We start from the raw sequence: 6,263 nt of genomic DNA, 5'->3' as shown, positions 1-6,263 counted from the left end.
AATCTGTGAAATAGTTATTTGCTGGAAAAGTGTTCAGGTATGTGTGTACATATGAGACACATTCCAGAGCATAGGCTGTCGGTACGTTAAGTATATGGAGCTACTGAAATGCATTCCTGCAGCTATTCATTTATTTAAGACACAATATTGTTCTTATTGCTTTTTTCTGGATAATGAGTATGTCGCCTGAGTGAGTTGACACACCTCATAAGAGTATTCCATATGTGGAATGGAAGTTGGCAAAATGGGCCATCACTGCTGCATTTCTGGAGGAAACCTTGCTAACTACTACAATTGTGTATATTGCCACTGTAAGTTTCTTTTTCAGTTCGGTGATGTATGATTCCCAAGAAAGTGCTGCATCAAATATGATTCGCAGTAAATTGATCTTTTCGTCTTTGCTACTTCTTATACTTAGTTGTTTTGTTTTAGAATTATTAATGGCTAGAGCATTACAGTTGAACCAGTTGTTTGATATCCAATAAACATATATCTCCAATATTCTCAGTTTATCAATGTCTGTCGCCTTCAAAAGAAAGGAAGTATCATCTGCAAACAGGAGTGTAATTAAATGCATGGTTTGCTGAGTCCTGGTGAGATTCAAATCATTGATAAATATAATGAATTGTAATGGTCCTAGCTTTGATCCCTGTGGAACCCTATACTTCATACTCTCTGACCCTAAAAGTACGCCGCTCCATACAACCCGCTGTCTCGTGTTTGAGAGAAACGAAGATATCAGCAGCACACAGACCATAGAGCCGCAGTTTTCCTTCGAGTATTTCATGATCTACGGTATCAAAGGCCTTTGATGAATCTCGTGAAATGATCTCAGATGGCCATTTTTCATCGAGGGCTTCTATTATTTCATTCATCGCTTGTAATAGCATAATTGTTGTCGACCTAGAGCTCCTGAAAGTACGTTGATGTCCTCCAAGCAATTTTTATATTGTTCAAAGCATGATAAGAGTCTTGACTTAACAATTTCTTCAAGAGTTTTTGATAAGGCTGGCAAAATGGAAATTGGACGGTAGTTTAACAGGTCGTTTACATCCCCTTTCTTATGTATCAGTGTAACTTTTGCTATCTAGAGTGTCTCTAGACTGAAATTGAAAATTGTTGTGAGGGGTTTGGTAATTTCGATTGATAGAGCTTTCAAAAATAAAGTTGTCATGCCATATATATCCTGAGTTTCCTTTCCCTCAATTCGCAACTAAAATCCCAACAGAATGGGATCGGATCGCACATCGTATACGGACGAAAACTGACGAACGATGCGGATCCAGTGGACGCTGCCCCAAAAAGATATACGTACTGGGATCGATTTCGAAGCTTTCCGTCCCAATGGACGATCAGCCTAGGACAAGAAAATAATTCTGCTAACGATACAAAATTGAAGATAATCAAAGCCGTTGCTAGGCCGCAACTGACTTATGGATCAGTTGCCTGGGGTTTCGCGGCAAAGAGCCATATCAAAAGAATTAAGGCCACTGAAAACAAGCTGCTTTGATGTGCAATAGATGCACCTTGGTTTGTCAGGAATAGACAGATTTATAAGGAACTAAAATGGGAAACCATAACGGAATTCATGAACAGAAAAGCAGAGAAATTATTCGAAACAGCGAAAAACCATCCGAATCAAGAACTCAGGAGACCAGTGGACTACGACCCAGAGAAAGACAAAAGGAGAATGCGAATTAACCGAAGCCAAGAGATCAATTAAAAAGAGAATAAAATCACAACAGAAACTTATTGAAAAATTCAATAAAGTGTTACTCCAATAGAGAGAGGATGTATACATAAATCTCAGCACGATAGTGTGCGAGAAGACAACCGACTAAGAAATGAACGGTTTATAGGCAAATGCCCGGAACCAAAATTCAAGAAGCAGTTGAGGGATTTTAGTGGGTCTCGAGCTCAGGAGAGTGAGGAACCCCACACTTGTTCCCCCTCAGGAGAGGGTGGTTCGTCTGACTTGCAGATTTTCCCCCTGCTACACCAAAAAAAAATAATTCTGCTTTTCGAGCAAATAGTCCAAGTAATTTTTTTTTCTCGGCGCACCATAGTAATCTTGGGATAATCTTTGATCATGTTGAATAGGCTTATTCATCCTTAATATTCGATTGAAAAAAAAGACAACAAACTATCAACATTTGTAGCCGTGGTACTGAGAACAATCAACGAGGTGATGATTTCGACGAATTTCACAAAACTGTCAATATCTCGAAAACCAAGGCAGTTTTACTATAACTAAATTTTGATATTCCGGCCAGAAATGAATTGAGCTATCACTATGTGCCGGATTGACGTCGATTTTCGGGACACCCTATATGTTTAAAAAACCAGTTAAGTATAAGTGTCATATTTTGCCTCTGAGATGACGGACATCGAATATACCAACTCGTGTAGATACAAAGAAATACTTAAACGAAATATTTTCAATGTATCAAAAGATACAAATTAAAAAAATGAAACTTCGCATTTGTGAAGATTTCTCGCAAAACTCTCACATTTAATTTAGTGAATCAAATTGTGTTTGAGATATGACGTCATCGATAGCTTTTTCAAAGGCCAATCCTAATTTTTTATGACTATTCATGAAGCGTACATACTGTCTTAAGAAAAGACAAGAGTAGGTACTGTTTCAAGTACTTCCACTCATAAAGACTGTTTACAGATTGAAATATATTATTTTTCGACTTCTTTTAGAATTTAATGGATAAAAATACTACGATTTAAACATCAAAATAGTCAATCGATTGAATGATAGAGTGAAACTGATTTAATCTGATGAATGTTCAAAATATCATTCAATTTCTTGACACAAAAATTAAAAACTTTCTTTTGATAAATACAAAAGGAATTCTTCTGTAAAAGCAACCAGAACAATTTCATGGAAACCATAAAATTGCCATTATTGATCAGCTAGATAACTATTTCTTGATAAGCAAATAAGAACCCTTTTCAAAACCATTGAAGTAGGTACACGAAAATATTTGTTACTTTGATAGGGTGACTGGTACAATATAACCAATACAATAAACCACCCCTTAACGTTTCCGCCCGCAACGGACCAATTAGGTTATAAATACTGCCTGCGAAAACAAGAAATTGTATTTGAAGTATTTCGAACTAAGTTTTATGATGGTTGACACATTTTTCCGAAATATTTCGATTTGTATCGATTCATATTCGAACCCCAGCATCTCAAAATAGAATATTTTCTATAAAACGGCCTTTTCAAAATCGTTTGAGATATACGATCAAATTTCAGTGCTTATGTAGAGAAATGTTTCTACCTGTGGAAATAACAAATTTTCAAGTTCGTAGGTACCCTTTTCTTATAAGTCAGGATGTTTCAAGGTTTTCAAAAAAGATAACAATTTCTTGAAAGATTAGGATAGTCTCCAAGCTTCATGATTTTCGAAGAAAAAGTCATTGATGTTTATCAACGATACGATAGTTTGATATTTTTTAAAAATATATTTACTCGCTCATATCCTCCTTATTCGTAAAAAAGATTGGGAGAGGAGCGTCTCATAGAAAAATTCATGAAATTATTTGCCCATAAAAATATTCACTTTGTGGATAGGCTCAAATATAATAAACTACCAGTATCGTAACAATATCGAACATTGCGTTGTGGTTTACATTTTATAACCTTGATATAATCATTTTACATGTTGTTGTTCATGCATTTTGTAGTTCTGTAGTTCATAATAGATTCAAGATTGTATTTCATTGTATGTAAGATTTTATTGTTTGTTGTCTTTTACAGTTTTTTTGAAAGAGTTTGTATATTTCGTATTTATTTGATAGCTAAGAAAAAGAATAAAGTAGATCAGAGACATTTCACATCTAATCTAGAAATAAATAGTAGTTCAAAGATCACAGTTCATACACAACCTAGAAAATTATGATATTCGTTTCATTTGACATTTTGACATTTGAAGAAGTATAGAAACAATTTTACATTTAGGAGATTCTACTTGGTCTTGCTGATGACTGTAGCATATTTTGCATGACTATTGGCTGTGAGTTCTTCTGTTATTGTGTTTGTTGTTTTCGTAATTTTGTCTGACTGACAACTTTTTCAGACCCTGAGGATGACACAAATTGGTCTCGAAATAGGTAAATAGGTATTCGCTAAAAAATTCTTTCAATTACCATTTGTCCTCCTACGCCGCTTTGAGTACCGGATTGAAAAAATTGAAGAATACCAAGAGTACCAAGAAGAATTTGAAGAGAACTGTTCAAATCAGGAATTTTATGAGGGCACTTATAGGAGAACGAAAAGGAAAAACTCCTTGTGTAGATGTGAAACAATCCAGGACTACCCCTGACATGAAAGAAGATAAAAAAGGTACTATTAGCAAAAATTACATAATTGTAAGAAAAAATCCTGGAATATGTGATAACGTTACAGAAAAATATGTAGAATATAAAAAACCCAATTCGTCAGGAGTAAATCTGAATGTAGGTTCGACGAAGGCTGTAATATTCAAAAAAACCCTGGATAAGATACCTTTTGCAAAAAAAGAAAAAATTTGTAGTTCAAACTGTTCAAAATAAATAATTTCGAAAAAAAAACACCAATTTCGGGAATAAAACCTTATTCAGTTTTCGTTTCACCACCCAGGGCAATATATTCTGAATGACATGTAAGAACATGTTAGATGACATGTAAGACATATTAGAATTAGAAAAATTCTAGGTTTGTAGGTATACCGAAAAGACAAAAGTACTAATTTAAGTATCATATGAAGGGAAATCTACTAAACATATTGGGCCTAATGTCGAAGAACCTAATAACTGAATTTAAAGCAGATATAATATGCTACAATTCCATAATACGTTCTATGAATTTTTTTTCTCGGCGGTTATTATAAATACCGCTTCAGTACTTTCTTCTGCAGATATTTATTCTGTGTATCTATAACTTATACCTTTTAATTGTTGATATTTCATTGTTTTATATCATTAAAAACGTTTGAAACAATAAATAGTATATTCCTGTTGTACATTCCGCTGTACAAAAATTCCTTTGGATAATAGTCATTTAAAATCGCATATCACTTTTAAAAAGTATATAAAACACTTTCCATTTTTCCGTATTTTTAGTGCTAGGATAAAGTAACAAAAATTAAAAAAATGGATTGAACACAATGTAATATGCTGCTTCCATAGAAGTTTAAAGTTAGAGCAAGCTCAGACAACGGAGCGGGCAATAGGGTGGTGAGGGTACTAGGAAGGGATGGTGGAGGCTATATACCAGCGGAGTAGATGTACCAAGCATTCAGTATTCAGTTGTGAATATGCTAAGTGCTGCAAATATTGTGTTGTGGTTTACATTTTATAACTTGGATATTATCGAATTACCGTTTTATACTTAGATTTTTGTTTCAGTGTTGAAGACGAGATGGACAGAAAGCAGATCTTTAAACTGGGATTGAAAAAATTGAAGTCTAAACAAAATAACCTGAGGAGAACAGTTCAAATCCGGAATTTATTGAAGTCACTTGCAGGAGAACGAAAGCAAGGAAATCTTTCTCAGAATTCGAAAACCTCCGAAACTTGTGCTGAAATTAGAGAAGTTAATCAAGATAATCGTGAACAGAAAGATATAATCACGCAAAAATCAAATTCCGATGTTGGCGAAAAAAAGCCGGATGTGTCGAACGGAATTCTAAGGAAACGTTTGACGAAGTCTTTTATTCTGAAGGAGATTCTGAACATGACATCTATCAGAAGAAAACAAGATCTTAATTACAAACCTTTCAGACAAGACGAGTACATTATGATTAAGAAGAAGGCGACACCTATAAAAACAAAACGTTTTGTAGGATTTGTGACACCATCCCGCGCTTTATGTACAAAATGAAACATTAACTTTGAAAAAAAAAATAAAAATTGGTAAAACAGACAAGAGTACTGTTTGAAGTACAATGCACAAAAAATTGCCACAGAACGCTCCTTGACCTCCGATCAAGGAATAGAATATTCATAATATTGAAGTGCAAGTCTGATAATGATTCATTATCAGCATATTCTAAATGAAAAATTAAGTTTGAATAAATAATTGGTAGGTGTAGATAACAGTGGGTTAGACAACAGTAGAATAGATAACAGTAGGTTAGACAACAGTAGGTATATCGAGTTAAACATGCATACCAATTCGGGCAGTTCAAAAATGAAATGCTAAGAGGTATTTGTTCGAATTTTTGTTGCCAAACGAAAAAGTAAGTTACAAGTATGTTGTATTA

The 6,263-nt window shown here is 34.2% G+C and overlaps 1 long non-coding RNA gene across 1 annotated transcript; it reads left to right on the top strand.

The window, feature by feature from the left end:
- Positions 1–3,893: 3,893 nt before the first annotated feature.
- On the top strand, positions 3,894–4,870 carry LOC123313915. Its single transcript, XR_006537786.1, has 3 exons — positions 3,894–4,034; positions 4,098–4,661; positions 4,723–4,870. It is a non-coding gene; the product is annotated as an uncharacterized LOC123313915 (long non-coding RNA).
- The last annotated feature ends 1,393 nt before the right edge of the window (positions 4,871–6,263 follow it).

The sequence above is a fragment of the Coccinella septempunctata genome, chromosome 5 (genome assembly GCF_907165205.1).
Source record: "Coccinella septempunctata chromosome 5, icCocSept1.1, whole genome shotgun sequence".
NCBI lineage: Eukaryota > Metazoa > Arthropoda > Insecta > Coleoptera > Coccinellidae > Coccinella > Coccinella septempunctata.
The sequence above is the reverse complement of the archived record's forward strand: the minus strand, read 5'-3'. Positions and strand labels throughout refer to the sequence as shown.